The sequence below is a fragment of the Macrotis lagotis genome, chromosome 1, assembly GCF_037893015.1.
Source record: "Macrotis lagotis isolate mMagLag1 chromosome 1, bilby.v1.9.chrom.fasta, whole genome shotgun sequence".
Lineage (NCBI taxonomy): Eukaryota > Metazoa > Chordata > Mammalia > Peramelemorphia > Peramelidae > Macrotis > Macrotis lagotis.
The window spans coordinates 566,359,891-566,383,892 of NC_133658.1; the positions used below are offsets into that span (position 1 = coordinate 566,359,891).

The window sequence follows — 24,002 nt, forward strand, 5'->3', positions numbered from 1 at the left end:
TCTTCTTTTGTCTAACGTAAATATTCTTAATTCCTTCAATTAATCCTTTCCTGGCATATTTTGCAGCCCTTTCACTATCTTGGTCACCTTCTTCTGAACATCCATTCTTCCTAAAAGGATCAATACTCTTCCTAAATTTGAGTCTCAGAAATTAATACCATAGATGTGATTAGACCAGGACAGAATACAATAAGCAAAGATTATATTACCATTTTCTAATTGCTACTTCATGCTACTAAGTGAGATTAAACTAGCATTGCAAGGAAACATCAAGATTTTTTTCACACTAACTGCTCTCTATTAACTTTCAATTATTATTATATTGTTATTATTTATATTACATATAAATATTTATATTACATTATATAATATTAATATACATTATACTTTCTATTAACTACTCTCTTTCTCCCTGATTCTAAACTGCTATGGTTGATTTTTTTTAACACAAGTAGAAAACTAATTTACATTTTCCCCCATTAAATTTTAACTTGTAGATTCAGCTGATCAATCCAATTCGGTAAAATATCAGAGAATACAGATGTATTGATGTCAAAGTTGAGTCAGCCCTTGGTTTACATTCACTGGGATCCTACTTCAGGCCCCTTTACTCTTTACCTAGGAAAGTCTCACCTCTGTCAGTCTCAGTGACTACCCTAATCACTAAAAATTCCCCCAACCTGGAGACATTGTGATATAAGTGCTTATTAGAATTATCCAATGGTTTTTTTATTCCTCTCAGTTTTGTGGTCATTAGAGATATCTATCCAGTTTGATATCTCTCATTAAGTATCATTCTTTAGATCTTGCTGTTCAAACCATTTCAAATCTACCTAACTGTACTATCTTCTTTTTTTCCCCAGAACTTTTTTTGTTTTTTTAAAGATTTTATTTTGAGTTTTAAAATTTTTCCCCTAATCTTGCTTCTCTCCCCCCCCCACCCCCCAAAGAAGGCAGTCTGTTAGTCTTTACATTGTTTCCATGGTATACATTGATCTAAGTTGAATGTGATAAGAGAGAAACCATATCCCTAAGGAGGAAATATAAACTATGAGATAGCAAAATTACATAATAAGATAACAGGTTTTTTTTCTAAATTAAAGGTAATTGTCTTTGGTCTTTGTTCAAACTCCACAATTCCTTTTTTTTTAGGTTTTTTTGCAAGGAAAATGGGGTTAAATGGCTTGCCGAAGGCCACACATATAGGTAATTATTAAGTGTCTGAGACTGGATTTGAACCCAGGTACTCCTGAATCCAGGGCCAGTGCTTTATCCACTGCACCACCTAGCCACCCCTCCACAATTCTTTCTCTGGATACAGATAGTATTCTCCATCACAGACAGCCCAAGATTGTCCCTGATTGTTGTACTGATGGAATGAGCAAGTCCATCAAGTTTGATCATCACCCCATGCTGCCATCAGGGTGTACAATGTTTCTCTTGTTCTGCTCATCTCGCTCAGCATCAGTTCATGCAAATCCTTCCATGCTTCCCTAAATTTCCATCTCTCTCCTGGTTTCTAATAGAACAATAGTGTTCCATGACATACATACACCACAATTTGTTAAGCCAATCCCACTAGTAGAGTTTTGCAGTCTCTGTCTTCCTGTATGGAGCTACTTTTTTTTTTATTGTTTTTTGAATTTTACAATTCACCCCCCCCAATCTTGCTTACCTTCCCCCACCCCCACCCCCACCCCCAACAGAAGGCAGTCTGGTAGCCTTTACATTGTTTCCATGATATATTCATCAAAATTGAATTTGTTGAGAAAGAAATCATATCCTTAAGGGGAAAAATATGAGTAAAATTGTTTAAACTTCACAATTCTTTCTCTGGATACAGATGGTATTCTCCATCGCAGACAGCCCCAAATTGTTCCTGATTGTTGCACTGATGGAATGAGCAAGTCCATTAAGATTGATCATCATCCCCATGTTGCTATTATGGTACTGTACTATCTTCTAATCTGTATTTCTCAATTTTGATATAAGTATGTAATTAGAAATCTTGTTAAATTCTTTATTGACTCCCAAGGATTTTATTAGCTTCAAGATCAGAGAGCCTGGGCTATAGAGACAGAAAAGCCCTCAAAAGCCACTGAGTCCAGTGTCCTCATTTTATAATTGAAGAAACTGAGGTCCAGAGAAGCTAAGTAATTTGCCCAAGATCACAGAAGTATTAAAAAAAAGTCCAAGTTCACCTGATTCTCACCTCTTGTAGTATCAGGTGAGAGTAATCATTCCTTTCTTGTATAGGTTGAACTAGATGACCAATGAAGTCAATTTCATTTCTCAAATTTTGTGATTATGTGACTCTAGAGGAGGGATGGGCAGGCTAAGGCCTGCAGGTCAAATCTAGGTCATCTATTTTTGTACATCCTAAGAGCTGATAATTTCTTTTATATTTTAAAATATAACTGCCACCTGTTTTTGCATGACCTAGAAGCTGACTGACATTTACATTTTTAAATAAAAAGCCCATCCTTAGCTCATGCAAAAACAGGCTGCAAGCCAAAGTAGACATTTGGGTTTCTTGAGCTTACTCTAGAACCACTGGGCTTCCTCCCCACTAGAATTATCTACTCTACTTTTCAAACTATTTTTTTTTTAGGTTTTTGCAAGGCAAATGGGGTTAAGTGGCTTACCCAAAGCCACACAGGTAATTATTAAGTGTCTAAGGCCAGATTTGAACTCAGGTACTCCTGACTCCAGGGCCGGTGCTCTATCCACTGAACCACCTAGCCGCCCCCTACTCTGCTTTTCTAGAGAAAGTAAGCAAGTCAGGAATTTATCAGAGGTTGTTTTAAATATTAAGTAATCTTACAAAAGCCTGAATGATTTGCAACCCTCCTTCATAACAATATTCTGCCCTATTACTTGACATAATATGTCACCTATGACATAATATCAGTTTTTTTTTTCCATATGGGATCCCAAAACTGAAATAAGTGTGAAATCACTTGTGTTTCTCCTTCTTTTATCCTTACCCAAATAGTCTGTGTCATGTTTCTCCTCTCCTAGTTCTCCCAAAGTCATTCCAATTCATGGAGTTCACATAGGTTCATACTTTCTTGATTTACAGAACTACTCCATAGCCTAGAATAGCTAATCTGTAATTTTTTAACAAACTTCCATTACAGTATTTCAGGCATTAATCACACAGATATGTAACTTATCTTCCTGCATTAATATCTCAAGTTCACTTTATTAATTACTTATCCCTAATAATGTCAGCACATCTGAGGTCATATCAAATGTCTCTCTGTGCCTGATATTTTTCCTGCAAATAATCTTGAACACCTACAACTCATAGTCTTCTATCTAGCTTAATCTCCCTTTAAAAAGGTTATCTAGGGGCAGCTAGGTGGTGCAGAGGATAGAGCACCGGCCCTGGAGTCAGGAGTACCTGAGTTCAAATCTGGCACTTCAGACACTTAATAATAATTACCTAGCTGTGTGGCCTTGGGCAAGCCATTTAACCCCATTGCCTTGCAAAAAACCTAAAAAAAAATTTTTTTTAAGTTATCTACACTGGCACTTCCATTCTCCTCACTCAGTTTACATTATCTGCAATCTGGCTTCTGAATGAATCACTAAACTAAAACTTTATCCAAAGTTATCAATTATTTCTCTAATTCCCAAACAAATAAAAAAATAAAGACTGAAAAAAAGACTCTGCTGCATTTAACAATATGAACCATCTCTCTCCTCCCAGATACTTTTTTCCTTTCTGGGTTTTTCATTTCCCATCTCTTTTTCTCAGTTCTCCTCCTCTCTGTCTATCTGCTTTGTCTCTCAGTCTCCTTTGCCGGCTCATCATCCAACCCAGGGGATGTCAAAGCAATTATCCCTACTATGTGAATTCCTAAAAATTTATTCTCAGTTCTCTCCTCTCCTCCTTCTATGTTCTCCCTCAGTAACTCTCATCAGTTAAGTTATTGTCTCTGTGTAGATGATTTCCAGATCTGCATTTCCAGATCCAGTCTTTCCCCTGAATTGCCTAATGGATTTTTCAAGTTAGATGTCCTAGAGACATGTTAAGTCATCATTTCTTGAATTATCTTTTTTCTAAATCTTCTCTTTTTACAAATTTTTCTGTTTCTTCTGAAAGCATAATTGTTCTTCCAGGATCTCAGGTTAATCTTTGATTTATCTCTCTTCCTCCCCTCACATATTCCATCAGTTACCAAATCTTGCCATTTCTATCTTCCCAAAGTCTCTCCCATTTAAATCTTTTCTTTAGGGGGCAGCTAGGTGGCACAGTGGATAGAGCATTGGCCGTGGAGTCATGAGTCCCTGACTTCAAATCCGGCCTCAGACACTTAATAATTACCTATATGTGGCCTTGGGTAAGCCACTTAACCCCATTGCCTTGCAAAAAAACAAAAACAAAAATAAAATAACCTAAAAAAAAACCCAAAACCTAAATCTTTTCTTTATACCCATGGCTCTCATTGTAGTTCTAGCTTTTATCCCCTCTCATCTAGATTATCCCAACAGCTTCTAATTAGTGCCCCTACTCTGAATTTCTCATAATTCCAATCCATTCCAAACACTAATGTCAAAGTAATTTTCTTTAAGCTAATTAATCTAATGATATGATTCCCTTAGTCAATCAGCTCCACTGGCTTCCTACTGCATCTAGAATAATATATAAAATTTATTTAGACTTAAAAGCTTACACAACCTGGTCCTAACCTCCCTTTCTAGCTTCATTGGCTATTACTCCCCTTCCTCAATCAGCAATTCAATCAAGTATCTTTCTCTCTTCTTTACTCACTAAATTCTGTCCTTGCATTGACTGTCCCCCATGCCTAGAATGTACTCAATCCCTACCTCAGTCTCATAGAAGTCTTTTACTTTAACATATAGCTCAAAAACTATCTCCTACATGAAGCCTTTGCTGCTAATACTCTCCATTAGATTACCTATATTTAATTACTTTATATATGTATATGTTTAATTATGTGTATGTAAATGTATATAGTATGTATTTCTATTTATTAAATCATGTTGCAAATATACATATATAAGTAGATACACATACCTCACACGTCTCCTTAAAAAAATTCATTGAAAGTATATATTGTTCCATTCTTTGTTCCTATATCTCGAACACCTGACCTATGTGTGTGTGTGTGTGTGTGTGTGTGTGTGTGTGTGTGTGTATGGCATTTAACAAATAACTGTTGAATGAATAACTACATAATTTATTGAAAGGTTATTGAAACTGTGGTATATATGTGATGGAATACTATTGTTCTATTAGAAACCAGGAGGGATGGGAACTCAGGGAAGCCTGGAAGGATTTGCAAGAACTGATGATGATGGAGATGAGCAGAACCAGAAGAATACTGTATACCCTAAAGCAACATAGGAGTAATGATCAACCTTAATGTACTTGCTCATTATATCAGTGCAACAATCAGGCACAATTTTATCTGTGATGGAGAATACCATCTATATCCAGATAAAGAGTTGTGGTGTCTACCTAAAACACCTTTTTGTCTCCTCTTTCTATTCAGTTTAAAGCTACCTAAAGAGAATAACAAGAATCTGGAAAATTTTATTCTCCTTCGTCTTTCTTTCACGTAATCTGTCCATGGTCAAAAATTCATTGTTCTTGTCTATCAGCTAAGGAACAGCTGAGCTGAGTTTGGAAAGACTCATAATTGGAAAGTTTATCACCTTTGTATCACCTTTTGATTGATTTTGGTGAGTCATAAAATGATTAATGAAGGTTCAATGGGATTTAGAATATGCCTCAAGGGAGAGAATATCCGAACTGATGGAAATACAGATCTTCTGAAGTTTAAAAAAATATTTTTAAGAAAACCCAAAAGGCATAAGATCACTGAGCTAGAACGTATCTTAGAGATCACGTATTCTAACTCCTTTATTTTTCAGATGAAGAAACCAGGACCCAGTGCAGTTTTAAGTAGCAAAGCTGGAATTAAAACCAAGGTCTCTGTCTTCAAATCCAGGACTTTTTCCACTATATCATGCTGCTCCTATAAGGCAATATGAAATTTTGTAGACAATAATTCTTTATTATTCTGACTTTATTAAATGCATTGGTCAAAATTCAAAAAAACTCAAGTTCTATTCACTGTTAACATCAATTCACTATTATATTGCTTGACATCTTGCAAAGTTTCCCAATAAATGATTTGACCTTTTGTAGTTTGAAAATGAAATTGTTAGGCAGTTTTTTTTTTCAGTTTCTTAATGCCAAGAAGTAAAATTATCATTCTCTCTTTGTGGCATCTTTGTTTCATATTGCTACTATATAGACAGACCCTGCAAACAACTAAAAACAAAAAAAAAATTATATGATGTTGCTAATTGAAAAAATACTTGTACAGCATGAAGAAATTGACACTAAGTGCTGTATTAGCAGGAAATCAGTGATTTTCAATTGACATTGGACAGGAAATAGTTTAGAGTCAATTGATATTAAATGGGAAAAATTGTACTGAATTAGCACAAAATGGTTTCGTGGACAGAAATGTGCTTCCATTAGGTGACTGGATATTAAGTGGGCTCAAATATAATAAGTTTTAGAGGTCACTAGCCTGTAGAAATCAGGGCAAAATAACCAACCCTGAGTCCAAAAGGCTGGTTGCTTTTAACATTCTTCTCATAAGATAGGTCACTGGCTATGTTCTCATGACAAAATTGCCTTCTAGTAAATTTTCAAGAAGAGTTACAAATTCAAATCATTCAAATGAGCTAAATGACAAGGATGATGTCTTCTTGAACTTTATTAAGAGGTCCTATTCCTGTTCTTAAATATTCTCTTTTCAGGGTTTCAGTTAAGGAATAAAAAAGTAATATAGGATAAAACTGTAAAGAATGATCCAACTTCAGAATCCTAGGCCATTTTGATGGAAATGTTTAATAAGGTGATTTTTTGATAAACTGATTTTTCTAGAACACAGCTAAAAGTAACAAAAATATTTTATTAAATTATTTTAAAGCCATATTGCAGTCTTTCTGAAGGTACTTTTTTTTATGTTAAGTCTGTGGAAAAGGGAACATTATAAGAACAACTTCTATATTCAGAGCTGGCTAACCTGATCTGTATATGGAAGGCTGTTGAAGTCACTTATTTCTATAGAAAGAGCAACTGAAAGGACATTTCCCGAGATCTAATTTTTGTGACAAAGGAGAATAGAAGCCAGAATGCAGAGGAGTTTGGAAACAAAGTCTGAAACTCCATTCTGATTGAAGGCCTGTGATGAAAAAGTCAATCAGACAAATAAAATATAGATGACTGTGATCTCCCTATTATTTTGGCAATGGAAGGGGGGGGGGGAAAGAATGATAAAAGGCTGATTATTTAAGGAGCTGACGGGGGTCGGGGGGAAGCAGCCTCTTTTTTAAAAAATTAACAGAAAACAAGGACAAGACTCAGATTTTACTATGAAGGATATTGTAAGATCTTGAACTCCACACACATAGAAAAACCAGTTGTGCCTCAGCCAGGCCTTGAAATTTTAAATGAAAGGATAAAAATAATTCTAACAAAAAACCCTCTTTAATCAGAATAACTAGTCTAGTTGTGTCTAAACATCATTGATAGCTCAGAAAAGGCACCTCTAGAACTCTTGATACTGAGCTCCAAAGAAACATTTCTTTTTTTTAAATTTTTTATTTATTTAAGGAAATGAGGTTAAGTGACTTGCCCAGGGTCACAAAGTGAAAAAAGCATTTCTGAAGCAACAAATATACCTCAAAAAAGTGTCTTAGTGGTATAAATATATAAGTTGAGCCTGGAAGAACTGAGTTCACTTAGACCAGAAAGTAGGTAAGATAAGTAATGGTTTGCCTGTAAATAATGATTTGAGGTTTGCTAAGTTTGCTAAGATATTACCTAACTATACCCAAGTGTCTATAAGATTTTAAACTTTAGGGACGGCTAGGTGGCGCAGTGGATACAGCACACCGGCCCTGGAGTCAGGAGTACTTGGGTTCAAATCCAGTCTCAGACACTTAATAATTACCTAGCTGTGTGGCCTTGGGCAAGCCACTTAACACCGTTTGCCTTGCAAAAAAAAAAAAAACCTGAAAAAAAAGATTTTAAACTTTAAGTATTTTTTAATTTCAAAGTTAGAGAGAAAGGGTTGCCAAAGAGGTTCATAGCACAAGCCTGTGATTTTTATCAATTTGGTCAATATCGAGTGAAGAAAACTCCTCAGGATCTGCAATTTCTTTGAAATTTAGTCTTAGGCAACTTACTTCTAAACATGGGACAGGTCACATAGAAGTTGTCAAAAGTAAGATTCAATCCAAGGCCTGCCTGACTCCAAGGATGACCTCTATTCACTAAACAATAAATATCGTCACTCCATGATCACCTGTTTATATACTGGTCCTGCTATAGAAGTAGAAGATAGAATAGTCAGCAGTTTTCCCCATTTTACAGTCATTCTATCATTTGTAAATTCAATAAGCATATTTTTTCTTTTGTTTTTTCCCTCCGTGGTTAATTTTACTGGACTCTTAACTACATATATTAGGTATTCTTAACCTTTTTTAAAATCATGGATCCCTTTGGCAGTCTGGTGAAGCCCACAGATGCTTTATCAAAACACTGTCTTAAACTGAACAAAAGAAAATACACAGGATTACAAAGAAAACCAAAGACTGATAAAAATAAAGATGCATTTTTCCTCTATCCATTGTAATCTATACCTGGACCCAAGGACTCAGATAAAGAATTCCTGATCTATAGTATCTTTTGAAAGGAAGAGAAAATAATGTTCTTAAAGCTAAGAGCACCAAGATATGCTTACTGATCTCTTCAAAATTTGCTCTGGTGATCTGCTAGGATCTATGGCTGTTTGACAAACAGTTATTATATGATGACAATTACTATCTTGTGCCTGCATTATCTTTTCTGTCTCAAATTTAGTGATCACTTATTTGATTCTGAGTTTTTAAAGAAAAGTATCAGTTAACTTTAACAAAGTGCTAATAGGTCATAGTCATTTGCCTTCCATATATGCCTGGAAGAGCTGAAAATGCAGTGATTTCCAGAAAAAAAGAATGGTGAGTTCTGTCTCTGAAAGTTCAAGGGAGATGGTGTTATTCTTTAACCTCAAGTGTGACTTAACTAAATCCTTAAGATAAAAAGTCTATTAGACTTAGATTTGTACCAGACGAATGAGACTAGTTAGAGCCAGGTAAAATCACATTTTTTTAGAACTGGAAGATAAGAGTTTTTTATTTAGACAAAGGGAATAACATTGTGTCGTTGAGTCATTTTTTCAGTCATATCCAACACTTTGTGACCCCATTTGGGGGTTTTCTTGGAAAAGATACTAGAGTGGTTAGTCATTTCCTTCTCTGGTTCATTTTCAGATGACTAGCTAGTAGGTGTCTGAGGTCGAATTTGAACTCAGGATTTCCTGACTCCAGATCCAATCCTCTGTGCTAGCTTAGAAATGGTAGCAATATAATTGGCTATGCCTGGATGATGCAGACAGAAAGCACAAATTGGGACCCAGTGACAGATGAGGATTTATAAATGATGGACAACCTTGATAAAAAAGAATTCATGACCAAGAGTTTTAATTTCTTTCCCAAAGGTAATTTTAATCATGTCACTCTCTTCCTCTTAATATTTTTTATGGTTTGTAACTATTTTCTAAAATTAAATTTTATGTGTCAATCTATTTAGCAATGACATCAAACTCAAATAGAGATGGGGACCACTAAGACACATATAAGGATATTTACAACTACATACTCACTCAGTTTTAAAATAAATATTATCATTATCTTTTTTATTTTGTTAAATATTCCCTATTTTAATCTGATTCAGACCATAATTGAGAAAACTGTAGGAATCATGCCACTTGCAGGCCACATGATTGGCTCTTCTGCTGTACAGGACAAACTGAATCAAAGAAAAGACTGAGGGTGGACAACATATTGGACTATATTTCTGAGATTATTAAAAGAAACCTTTTTTCTAAGCATAGGAATACATAGAATATAAAAAAAATTTGCAAAAATTTGCAAAAATTTAGGGGAACATTTAATACCAATGTGTTCACATTGGAAATTTTTCTTTACATTTCATGTGTACAGCTAATATTTTGTGGTTAAAATAATTAGCAAGATCAGTGTTTTGTGTCTGGATTAAAAAAATCTAAAATGGTTATGATTTAGAAAAAATGTCAAATCTCTTTTTCAATATGCCATGGGATACTTATAAATCAAAACTGTGAAAAGGAATTTACTAAGTAGGGCAGGAGGAACATTCCTTCAATTTCCTATTAGGAAGCAGCTGTACTGACTCTGGCAGGAATTTGGGAACAGGAATTTTTTTTTTCATTTATATTGTATTAGTCAAAAGATAATTCTAAACTAGTTGTTTCTCCCTCCACCACAAGGAGCATGAGATACAGTGCCAAGTTGTCCAACTTTGCCAACTATGAGTAAAGTTGAAAGAAACTATGTCACCTAACTGTAATGGTATTGCAAGATTAGGCAGAGCTAAAAGTGGAATCTAATAGGCAGATGTAAGTCTACAGATGAAAAGCTGACACAAACAAGCCTCTCATTTAAATAATTCTATGCTGTTCACAGGTCAAATTTGAACAACTATATGCATTTTTTGAATGAAATATATCTTAGAATGTTGCTGCCTAGTTTTCCTAATATTGGGTTTTTATTCTGAAAACCAGTTCATATGCAAAAGAGCATTTATAGCCTGACTAAATGAGGATTAAATAATTTTTTGGTGTTTTTCTTAAGGCTTGAAAAAAGTATTTCTTGAAATAAAACAACCTGCATTGATATGAAAAAAGAATTCACAAATAAAAACATTTCCCCAAAATGAAAATTTTTATTGGGTTACATTAGTTTCCAAAGAAAATTAAATTGAGAAGCTTTGAAAATTAGACACTTTATTTTTTTTAAACCTTTGATCAAAGTCTTCTTATTTAGATTTATCTTTGGTCAAGTTTTGCATATGAACTTTCAGATATGGAAAGCAATATGGGAATTTTATTTTTAAATTAAAAATAATTGTTTTTCAAAAAAAGAGAGTTCCAGCTTGGGAAGGCAAACTTGGAATTTAAAAAGACCTAGAGATACCTGTCCTTGGAGCAAGTGTACTAAGAAATATACCTTTTTTAAAAAATATGGGACACAATATTTAAAAATAAATCTTCAGAATTTAAGTTTGATGGTTTTAAGTTATATAAGATTATCAATTACTATTATAAGCATCAAGCCCAAAACCAAGTACCTTATTCAAAAAAGCACAAAATATATAACTTGCTTCTAATTCTGCAAAAGAATATTGCTAGCATGCTCCTGGTGTTTTTCCCCTACACTACTTTAAACGAAGCCTCCTCACAAACAGATCTCACCAAAAAAAGAGTAAAACAAGTTCTCAACTTAAGATATTGTGGAGGATCTTTAGTAAAGGTCTGTCTCTTCAGGGGTAAAGGGGAAGAATAGTCCAGCTTACTCTGGAGAGTGGGAAAGCCAGCAGAAAGCTCTTATGCACTGTACAATCCAGATCCCGGAAGCTAGATTACAGCCCAGGTCCTGGCAGCAAGATAGCAGACCAGGCCCAGCATGGCTAGCCCAGCCTAGCAGGAAAGGTCCTAACCCTAGACAAAATCTGAGCCCCGAGAAAACTGGAACAACAGACAGGAATGGGTTGGGAACAAACCATAGCTTAGGCAAAGCCTAGACAAAAAGGAGAAAACAAACCTCTGTATTGGTAATACCTGAGCTGCATAGGCAACAACTTGACAAGTAATAAGCCAGGGGACCAGATCCCAACCCTGGCAAAACAACTTGGACTAGAGCTCAACTGTCAAAATAAACATAAAAAAGCTCTATCCATAGAGAGCAATTATTCAGATAGAGATGATAAAAATAGCATCTCAAAAGAAGAAAGTAAGTGACAAATTACCTATATGGGAAGTCTCAAAGGAGTTAATGAATTGAACTCAAATCCAAAATTTCATGGAAGAATTTTTAAAAGATATTAAAAAAACAAAGAGAGGAAGAAGAAAAAAATGGAAAAAAGAAATGAGAGCCACACGGGTGAATAAGAATGTAACTTATTAAAAAAGTAAAATTAACCAACTGGAAAAGGAAACACAAAAACTCACTGAAGAAAACAAAACCCTAAAAATTAGAATTGGACAAATGAAAACTAATGACTCTATGAGAAACCAAGATTCAATCAAACAAAACCAAAGGGCTGAAAAAATATAAGAAAATGTAAAGTACCTTTTAGGAAAACCAAACGTCCTGAAAAATAAATCCAGGAGAAATAACTTATAAAATACTGATTTACCCAAAAGTCTAGATCAAAAAAAAAGCCTGGAAAATATCCATCAGGAAATTATCATGGAAAAGTGCCCTAATATCCTAGACAAAAAAGACAAAATAATTCTTGAAGAATATATAGAACACCTCCAGAAAGAGATTCCAGAATAAAAATTGGAATTGTCATGATAAGAAATATCATGACAAAATTCAAGAATTCTCAAATTAAGAAAATACAGCAAGTAGCCAAAAAAAAAAAAAGAAGTCATTTAAATTCTGAAAGAAGTCATTTAAATTCTGAGGAAGCACAATCAGAATTGCACAGGATTTATCAGCTTCAACATTAAAGCATCAGAGGGCCTGGAATATGACTTTCTTGGTGGGCAAGGGATCTTGAATTACAGCCAAGAATTAACTACCCTAAAAAAGATTGGCATCTTCTACCAGGGAAAAAGATGGATTTTCATTGAAATAAAGGACTTCCAAAATTTTCTGATAAATAGACCAGAATTGAACAGAAAATTTGATCTTCAAATATAAGACTCAAGAAGGGGGGAAGGAGGAAAATGCTTGTCAAGAACATTAATCTATATACATTTCTACAAGGGAAGATAATATTTGTAACTCTTGAGGATTGTATCTATCTAGGGATAGTGAAAAGAAACATTTTTAGAGAGAGGATATGGTATAGGATGACCATAAAAATGTTTAGCCTTTGGCTAATCTCTCAGCTAATGAGGACTGAATATAGTTGAAGGTATTTTACTTAGATGATATGAGTATAAATGAGACATGAAGTGATACTGATTACAAGGGTGGTATTTCCTATTGAGACAGAAGGAGGGAGAGGACTCTAATTAAACCATGAAGTAATCTTACTTTACTGAATATTTTAATATCTTATAGTACAATAGGGATAGATGATAAAGTGTATTTAAAAGGGTTGGACATGAGTAGATCATTAAGTGCTCTTGCCTTATGCTATACTTTAGTTATCAAGGGTTATAGTGCTATAACAGGTATACTATAGGGACAGAGGGAGAAATTGTACCTAATACTTTGGTTAGGGAAAGTAGTATTAGGGTTGGAATGCTATAGGGACAAAGGGAGAAAGTGTACTGGACGTGAAATGGTCATGACATGATTTTGCTTTGCTTGATGCTCTGTTTACAACTGGAGAGAGTGTGATTGGGGGGGGAAAAGATAAATGATTCATGAAATGATTTGGATTTGCATGATTTTTGATCATGAGGATTGTGTACCCATGGAGGGTACTTGAAAAGATGCAGTAGTATATAAACCAGTGGTATATAAACTGACTAAAATTTGATGTTTTATGACTTTAGAAATATAATTCTAATGAGACAGAAAAGGGGAGTATATACAATGACTATGAGGCAGCATAGCTTATCAATCAATCAACCCTTGAGAAAGGTTCTTCCATCAGGACAGATAAAAGGAGTATATTTTGACAGAGGAGTTGTATAGCGTTAAAAAAAAATAGGGTTAAAACAATAAAGACAAAAAAAGAAGAATTATGTTAAGAGAAGGCTGGGTATCAGAAGATAAATTATACCATGTGCAGAGTCACAAAGAGCCAGTATAGTAGAAGGAAAGAAGGGAGGGTGTGAACACTGAGTAAATCTACTCAACAGATTTGGTTACTCCCAAATTGGGAGTAACATCCATTTCCAATTGGGTTTAAAAATCTATTCTACCCTACAGGGAAGTGGGGCAGAGAGAGGGAGAGAGGGGAAAGAGAAAGAAGAAGAAAGGACTGATAAATGGGGAAGGTGAAAATAAAAGTAAAAGTTAAAGTTAAATTTAAATAGAAAAGAGGAAAGGGAGCAAAACATTGGTGAAGAGGGATAAGAGAAAAGGAATAAGAAAAGCATAAATGGGGAAAAATAGAAGGGGAAGAAAAAAACGGAATTAGTAATCTTAACTGAAAATGTAAATGGGATGAACATTCCCATAAAATAGAAGTAGACAGTAGAACAGATTAAAAACCAGAATCCTACAAAATATATTATGCTTCAGCAGAATTTAAAAAATGAGGGGTAGCAATCCTGATGGCAGACAAAGCAAAAGCAAAAACAGATTTCATTAAGAGGAATAAGGAAGAAAACTGCATCTTCGTAAAAGGCACCACAGGCAATGAACTTATGTCATTATTAAACATAAATGCACCAAGTGGTATAGTATCCAAATTCTTAGATGAGAATGAATTACAAGGAGACACAGACAGTAAAACCATAATAGTGGGGGACCTCAACTTCCCTCTTTCAGAATTAGATAATTCTAAATAAAAGATAAACAAGAAGGAAAATTAAGAAGATAAATAAAATCTTAGACAACTTAGATATGATAAGACCGCTGAAGAAAACTGAATGGGGATAGAAGAGAATACAACTTTTTCTCTGCAGTACATGGCACCTATACCAAAACTGGCCCATATACTAAGGCATAAAAACCTTACAATTAAATACTGAGAGGCAGAAACATTGTATTCATGCTTTTCAAATCATGATGCAATAAAAATTACATGTAATAAAGAGCCAAGGAAAGATAAACCAAAAATTAATTGAAAACTAAATTACATGTAATAAAGGGCCATGGAAAGATAAAACAAAAATTAATTGAAAACTAAATAACATACTTTTGAAGGATGAGTGGATCAAACAACAAATAATGGAAATAATCAACAATTTCATCTAAGACAATGACAGCAAAGAGATACCATACCAAAATTTATGAGTAGCAGCCAAAGCAGTTTTTAGGGGCAATTATATTTCTAAATACTTATATGAATAAAATAAAGGAAGAGGAGATCATTGATTTGAACAGGTAACTAAAAAAGCTACAAAAAAATATTAAAAATCCACAATTAAATACCAAATTAAGAATTCTGAAAATCAAAGGAGGAATTAATAAAATTGAAAGCAAGAAAATCATTGATCTAATAAATAAAACTAAGTTGATTTTATGAAAAAAATCAATAAAATACATAAACCTTTGATTAAACTGATTTTAGAAAAGAAAAAATAAAAATAAATTACCATATCAAAAATGAAAAGGATGAACTCACTATCAATTAAAGCTAAAATTCAAAGCTATTTTGCCCAAGTGCATGAAAAGAAATTTGACTATCTGAAATGAATATTTACAAAAATACAAACTACCCAGATTAACAAAAGAGACAATAAAATACTTAAATAATCCCATTTCAGAAAAAAGAAATTGAAGGGACCATCAATAAACTCCCTGAGAAAAAATATACAAGCCCAGATGGATTTACAAATGAATTCTACCAAACATTTAAAGAACAATTAATTCCAATTCTATATAAACTATTTTTAAAAAATAGGAGAAGAAAGAGTTCTGTCAAATTCCTGTTATGATACCAAGACGGTGCTGATATCTAAACCAGAAAGAGCCAAAACAAGCAAAGAAAATTATAAACTAATCTCCCTAATCAACACTGATGCAAAAATCTTAAATAAAATTTTAGCAAAGCAATTATAATAAGTTGTGATTATGATAATAATATACCATGATCAGGTAGGATTTATACCAGGTAAGCAGGGATGGTTTAATATTAAGAAAACAAACAACACAATTGAATATATCAATAAGAAAACCAAGAGAAATCAAATCACTATCTAAATAGATACTGAAAAAGTCTTTGATAAAATACAACATTCACTTCTATTAAAAATACTAGAGAGTATAAGAATGGAGATTTCCTTAAGCAATATCTATCTAAAATCATCAACAACCATTATTCATATATATATATACATATACATACATATTATGAGGATAAACTAGGAACATTTCCAATTAAGATCAGGAGTGAAATAAGTGTTAGAAATGTGTGCTTTAACGAAAAGAGAAGAAAAAAGAAATTGAAGGAACAGAATTGGCGATGAGGAAGCAAAACTTTCACTCTTTGCAGATAATATGATGATATACTTAGAAAACCTAGAAATCAACTAAAAAAATTCTTGAAACAATAACAACTTTCAGCAAATTAACACAATATATAATAAACCCACATATATCATAAGCATTTCTATATATTAACAGCAAAGCGCAAGGGCAAGAGACAGAAAGAGAAATTCTATTTAAAGTAACTGTAGACAACATAAAATACGTGGGAATTTATCTCCCAAGACAAAGCAAGAAAGTATATGAATATAATTACAAAATATTTTTCACAGAAATAAAATAAGATCTAAACAATTGGAAAAACATCATATACAAGTGGTTAGGCAGAGCTAATATAATAAAAATGAAAATTCTACCCAAATTAAATTACTTATTCTATATCATACCAATCAAACTACCAAAAACAATTTTACAAAAACTGGGAAAATTCATCTGGAACAATAAAAGTTCAAGAATATCAAAGGAATTACTGAGAAAAAATGCAAAGGAAGGTGCTTTAGTTGTACCAGATCTAAAACTATATAATAAAGTGGCAATCATCAAAAATGCCTTGTCTGGTTAAGCAATAGAAACAGCAGAAAATAACTGTAGTAATCAACTGTTTGACAAACCCAAAGACATTTGCTTCTGGGATAAGAACTTCCTATTCAACAAAAACTACTGGGAAAACTGGAAAATAGTATTACAAAAACTAGGCATAGACCAGCATCTCACACACTACACCAAAATAAGGTCAAAATAAGGATTTGGGCAAAAAGTATGGTATCATAGACCAGTTAAGAGATCAAGAAATATTCAATCTGCTGCATCTTTGGAAAAGATATTTTATGACCAAACAAGAAATAGTAATATCTATGACCAAACAAGAAAGAGAGAACATTATAAATTATAAAATGGATGATTTTGACTTTATTAAATAAAAAATTTTTGCACTAATAAAACCAAAGTAGCCAAGATTAGAAGGAAAACAAAAATCTGAGAAACAATTTTCACAGCTAGTGTTTCTGATAAAGGTCTCATTTCCAAAATATATAGAGAACTAAATCAAATTTAAAAGAATACAAGTCATTCCCATTCCATAAAAGGTCAAAGGATATGAACAGGCAGTTTTTTAATAAAGAAACTAAAGCTATATATATAGTCATTGGCAAAAATGCTCCAACTCATAATTGATTAGCAGAACACAAATGAAAGTAACTTTGAGGTACCACCTCACACCTATCAGATTGCCTAAGATGACTAAGAAAGTGATCAGTGTTGGAGAAGATGTGGGAAAATTGGGCATTAATGTGCTGTTAGTGGAGTTATGAACTGATCCAACCTGTCTACAGCGCAATCTGGAACTATGCCCAAAGAACAAAAAATGATCATACCCTTTAACCCAGCAATATCAATATGAAATCTATCCAAAAACAATCATAAAAAACAGGAAAAGTCTCACATGTTCAAATATTTATAGCAGTTCTTTTTACAGTGGCAAAGAATTAGAAATTGAGGGGATGCCCATCAATTGGGGAATAGCTAAATGAATTATGGTATATGAATGTGATAGAGTACTATTATTGTGCTATAAGAAACCACAAGTAGTTGTACTTTAGAGAAGCATGAAAAGAATTACATGAACTGATACTGAGGGGAATAGAACCAAGAGAAAATTGTACACATTAACAACATTGGTTTGGAAGCTGCTCCTCTCAGTAGTTCAGAGAAAAAGGACAATCCCAGGAGACTAGTTATGGACAATGCCATCCACATTCATAGAAAAAAAAAAATAAACCAAAGAATCTGAATGTATACTGTGTTCACTTGTTTTTAAACACATTACTCATTGTTTTCTTTCCTTTCCTAATCTTAATTCCTCTTACACAAAATGACTAATATGTAAATATGTTAAACAGAAATGCACATGTACAATTTTTACCAGACCGTGCACAGCCAAGGGGAAGGGGAAGAGAAATGAGGATGGTAGAGAACTGTTAATTATAAATTTGCAAATGGATGAATGTTGAAAAACTACCAAAATGTAATTGGAAAAATAAAATAAAATATCTTTTTGTTGTCAAAATATAGGTCTTATGGAATTTTTAAAAAATCATAATGTTATGTTAAAAATATGTATATACATTTACATACACAGGAATAACTTGGAACCAGGAAGTTTATTATTGTTGCTCAGTTATATACAATACTTTGTGACTCCATTTGGATTATTCTTGGCAAAGATAATGAAGTGTTTTGTCATTTCCTTCTCCAGGAGGAATGAGAATGACTAAAGGAGGTTAAAAACACATTTAAAAGACCTGATGGTAGAATGAGTTATAAAAGAGTAGGTCATGTGTTGGTAAACCAGCACTCTTCAGATAAAGAGAATATAACATTGTGCTACTGACTCACTTTTCAGTTGCATCTGAGTCTTCATGACTCCATTTGACTTTTCTTGGCAAAAATATTGGAGCAGTTCACCATTTCTTTTTCCAGTTTATTTTTACACATGAAAAACTAAGACAAACAGGATTAAATGACCCGCCCAGGGACAAGCATCTATTTAATGTCTAAAGCCACATTTGAACTCATCTTCCTGCCTCTACCCCTGGGGCTCTATCCACTGTACCTGGTTCATACAGAACCTGAGTTAAATGCACAGATACTTATTAGTATAAATGATCCTGGGAAAATCACTTTAACTCTCTAAGCCTCAGTTTCTTCATTTCTAAAATGGTGATAATAGAACCTACATTTTAGGGAAGTTGAGGCTAAAATGAGATAATATTTGTAAAACATCTTATAAAGCTTAAAGTCTTATATAAATAATAGTATCATTACATTGTAAATCAGATCTAGGCTTGAATCAACTTTTTTTTTAATCTCTTATTTTATAATAGTAGAGTCTAAATGTGCTGCAAAAAGAGGGCATACTCTGAAAAAAGAGAAAAGAACATTCTCTTCTATGTCCTCAACCCATTGAGAGGTTACCATCAGGAGAAAAGATTTTTAAAAATACTATACTTGCGTCAGATGCTTTGTGGATGTAATATAGTTTCTCAGAGGACAAACATACTTGAGGCAGGAACACAGAGGATTCTTGGGATAATAACCTTAAAAATGTTAAGTTAAAAACATCTACCTACCACATTTTTAAAATTTATCTGCTAAAATAATTCAGAAAAATATATCAAATGAAGAAATAAAGCAGAAATACTTTATATTATTGTTTTTCCATCTAAAAATATAATTTTTCCTCTTTTCTTTAATTCCACATTTAATCTTTGTCCAGTTCCATAGGTCTTTTCTAAATAAAATGAAGGTAGACAGCAAACAATATACCTTACTATATTTATGTCTAGTCTTTTCTCAAGGGGTTTATGAATTTTAAAAAAGGACCTTTGAAACTGGATAGAAAAAGAAAAGACATAGTAAACCATCCAAATGTAGCAGGGGAAATCTCCCTCAATAAAGCATGATCAGAGCAGTTACTCCTCATTCTTTCTGATCAACCACAGTAAACTTGGGAGGTGGGGGGAAGGGGGTTTGTTTTTATTTACATATCTCATTGTTGAGGGACTTGCACAGTAAGATGATTATCAACTCATCCCTCTTCTCTCTTTAAGATTCAAAACTTATGAGGACTATTTTAACCTATTTCTTAAGAGTTGTGTGGAGAAAGGGGAAGTGACCCTCTCTCCCATATGTTCTCTATTTGGCCTTGAACACATGTCCTATCTAAGCAACTCCAAACTGATCGGACTCGAGATCAGATTGGACCTGGCTAGTGGGAGAAGAAACTTCTGCACTGGAAAGGTTAGCTCTCAATAAAATTGGTGTAAAGCTAAGGTTTTATGAGAAGAGTTGCAAGGACATTGGCCAAGCTAAGGTGAAATGTAAAATGCCTAACAAAATCCTGAAAAATTATTTATGTTCTGACAAGTCTTAAATATCAACCTCACATCAGAATATAATAGTAGTTAAAAGTCAAGTTACAGAGTACTATTTAATTTGTTCCATTATTAAGTGCCTATAAGTGTTTTGTATTTAGCATTCCTTTTTGGTATAGTAATTTATTACTCTCCATATATACATCTCCATATATGACTCATTATATAGTGAGTACTTCCTTTATTCCCCACTTTGGGGAGCTCTAATCATAGTTCACAACCTGAGCATTAAGCAATTTTTCTTGGCATGTCAAGGTGGGAGAAGTTTGAGAGAACTGGAGTCAAAATTTCCTATATTCCCTTAACTCTTCTGATTCCATTGAAATGAATCTATTACTCCACTTCCTATTTAACCTTCCTTTCTCAAAATAGTGTGGAAAACTAAAATATAAATGTGGAATGTGGAAACTAAAACTACAGCAAGTAGCTGGGTAACCCAAATCAAACAAATTACCAAAAAACCTTGATTTCTATAACTTTTTTCCCTTCCCTACCTACCCTCCATTAGTAAGTTGTCTATGATTGCTAGATCACCTCTAAGCCTTCTAATAATACAACTATAATAAAGTACTTTCAACCCCACGAGGTTGTGAGAAAAGTCCTTTGTGAATTGTAAAAGCATTTCATAAATTTGAGCTATTATCATTATATTCATATTTGGAAGTGGCACATTAAGAGTCAGCAATCTCAAAGATTTGACCATTTCAACAGGACTATCCATGAAGAACCCTGTAGTGTCCTATTCTAAGTGTGGGCTTTCTAGAATGTATGTATTTATCTATGGGGCATAGTGCCATCTCTTATTCTCATCCTGGCTGTAATAGTTCCCTTGAAATGGAATTTTTGCCATCAAAATTAACTTGAAGAATCACACTTAGATGCACTTATGTAGCAGAGACACTATATAACCTCCAGTTATGGAAGCCATATGATATTTTTAAAATTCTCTTTCAACTAACTATATTATTCAAACACAAGGTTGTACTGACAAGAGATAATTCTGTATTACAAATAATACAGTGTGACCAATTCCCACTGGAAAGTATTGCTTGCAATCCTATAGCACTATTCAACATTAATTGCCCCCTCTATAATAGAGTGCTAACCAGAGCTTAACACAGTATCTGGCATATAGTAGGAAGGTGCCTAATAAATGTTTTTGACTAATTAATTTTGTTTTTGAGAAACTTCCCTTTAATATCAGTGAGTTTAGCATGGTTTTGTGGATCAAATTAGATTGGCATTTTGGTATGATTTCTCTGAAAAAATAAAAATACTATACATGGATATTGCCAGTATGTCTGAATATAAGCAATAGTTTACACAATATAAGTTGGCAAAGAAAGGAAACATGCTTTGAATCTGAGATACTTAAGAATACAATGCTGTATATTTAAATGCAGTGTGCATAAATATATATATGGATATGTGTGTGTATATATATATATATATATATATATATATATATATATATATATAAACATATGTGATGAGTTCTTCCCTTTAATCTAACAATGTAAAAGTTCAGCTTTTACTATTAATAAAATTTCTTCTTCTCTTTTTCTTCCTTCTCCTTCCTTATTCTTCTGAGAAAAAGGTCTGATCATCATGGGAGCTTTGACCTGCTGCTTCCTACCTGAGTAAACTCACTCCTTCTTAGACCATCTCATGACTTCCTGCTTCCAGAGTCTCACCATATTATCATCAGAATCAGTAGAAACCCTAATAGGCTTTTTGCCATCCAGTAGCTCAGGGTTCCTTGAGCTCTAACAATCCACCAACCTCAACCTCTCTTTTATCAAGGATTATATTTATACCTCTGACCTAGAAAATATAAATACTATTGATGTTATAGTTTTAAAGAAATATTTAGTAAAGAAAATAATTTAAAGAAATATAAAATAAAAATCTTATTTACAAAATGAATTAAAATAATTTTTCAGGTTAAGATAATAAATGAGAAATATAATAATAAAGTAAGTAAAGTGCCATTCCTTAGTACAGTTTCAACAAGAAGGAAGGAAAATATTAAAACAATGTGAGAAATAAAGGGAAATAAATTTTGCTATTAAAAAAATTTAACCAAAAGTCAAAGTCCTTATTTGCTTGAAAAGTGAGATTTTTTAAAGAGTTTTCATTGCTCAAAACCTAATATTTCCAAAAGGAACACTTTTCCAAAAATTTTTACTTTCAGCTGTTACTAAACATATTATTTCTCTTTATTTTTATATCTATTATGCATTTTTATCTCATTAGAATTGGTCAGTGTTGTCATTCAATTATTTCTATGTGGAAAGGCTCATCAGTAAGAGCCCTGAAAACAAAGTCAATGAAGGAAGACGTTTAAAAAAATTGCTGTTCTCCCTTTAAATACCATTTTTAAAAGTATTGCACAAAATCCCCTTCAGAGAGAATTATTTCATTCAAACTTTGTTATATATGCTACAATCAAAATTTCCTAAATGGAGTTTTACAAGTCATTATGATTTTTTAAAAGAAAAAAAAGTTGACTCTTTATACTACCTAATTTCTCTTTAATTCCTTACTTGCCCAATATACAGCAAAAATGAAGAAGTTTGATTTTTAAAAACATGATGATGAGACAAGAAATCACAAAATCTAGAATAGAATTATAGAAAAGGAAAAACATGTTTCTGAAGTATTCGGGGGGGGGGGTGTAAAAAGGTTATGTTTAAAATATTTTGTTGTGTTTCTCTAGATAGTATGCTATTTATTGTTGAAGAGCATCACCTCACCTAGGAAATATTAATGATCTCAATTTAAAGTAAATGAGATTTTCATGTAAAATTATGTTTAAATTAGTTCTTTACACTGCAAACATAATCATGGCCTATATTCTCCCAGCATGCTGTGTCTCCACTGTAAAATTAAAATTAAGAATTTTTATAGTTTTAAGTATTAAAATACACCATACACTACTTTTCATATATGTACGGCTATAAGCTTCTGACTCTATTGAAAAAGACTTGAATTTGGGGCGGCTAGGTGGCACAGTGGATAAAGCACTGGCCCTGGAGTCAGAAGTACCTGGGTTCAAATCCAGTCTCAGACACTTAATAATTGCCTAGCTCTGTGGCCTTGGGCAAGCCACTTAACCCCATTTGCCTTGCAAAAAAAAAAAAAGAAGAAGTGAATTAAGTGCAAAGAACTGTGAGGAAGAATGACTTGTGGGCACAAAGGTCTTTCAAGTTAGAAAAAATTACCAAGAAATCTATTCATAATAAGAAAAACATCACAATTTCAATATTTATTATAAGATACATGCTTTTTTAAAATATTCCTTTTCAACGAAGTTCCGTAATGATAAATGACAGCTATATCATTTAACTTTCTTTTAAATTCAATTACCTTAAAATAAATAAATAAATTCAATTACCTTCAAATAAAAAACAAATCAACATTTATAGCTGATTCCTTGCTGTTCTTTTCCCCTTAGATGAACACTGTAAAATAGACAAATAGACAATTAATTATCAGCTGAAAGAAGTATCCTATACATGGTCACTCCAAGTATTGTATATAATCAACTATCTAGACCAGATTGAATAAACTGTTATAGTTATTTTATTATTTGTATTTAGATTTTATTCTTTTTATTAAATATATTCAATATAATAATCAAGTTTTGTGATCAGGATCACCTTCACGATTGTTTTTGATATGTGATTACTTGAAACAAGGGAAAGAAATTTTTCTCTTTCAAAGAAATCTGAAATCTTATTATTGGATATTCCAATACAGGATATTCCTGTTCCACCTACAAGTTTTCAAGTTTTTTCCATGTTTCTTCATAAA

General features: G+C 33.0%; 1 long non-coding RNA gene across 1 annotated transcript in view; it reads right to left on the minus strand.

Annotated features, from left to right (window-relative positions):
* Positions 1-24,002, minus strand: part of LOC141507147 (uncharacterized) — an 866,305-nt gene that overhangs the window by 791,647 nt on the left and 50,656 nt on the right. The window contains exon 3 of the long non-coding RNA XR_012474087.1: positions 23,584-23,650. This is a non-coding gene — a long non-coding RNA (uncharacterized LOC141507147). The remainder of the gene's footprint in view (positions 1-23,583; positions 23,651-24,002) is intronic.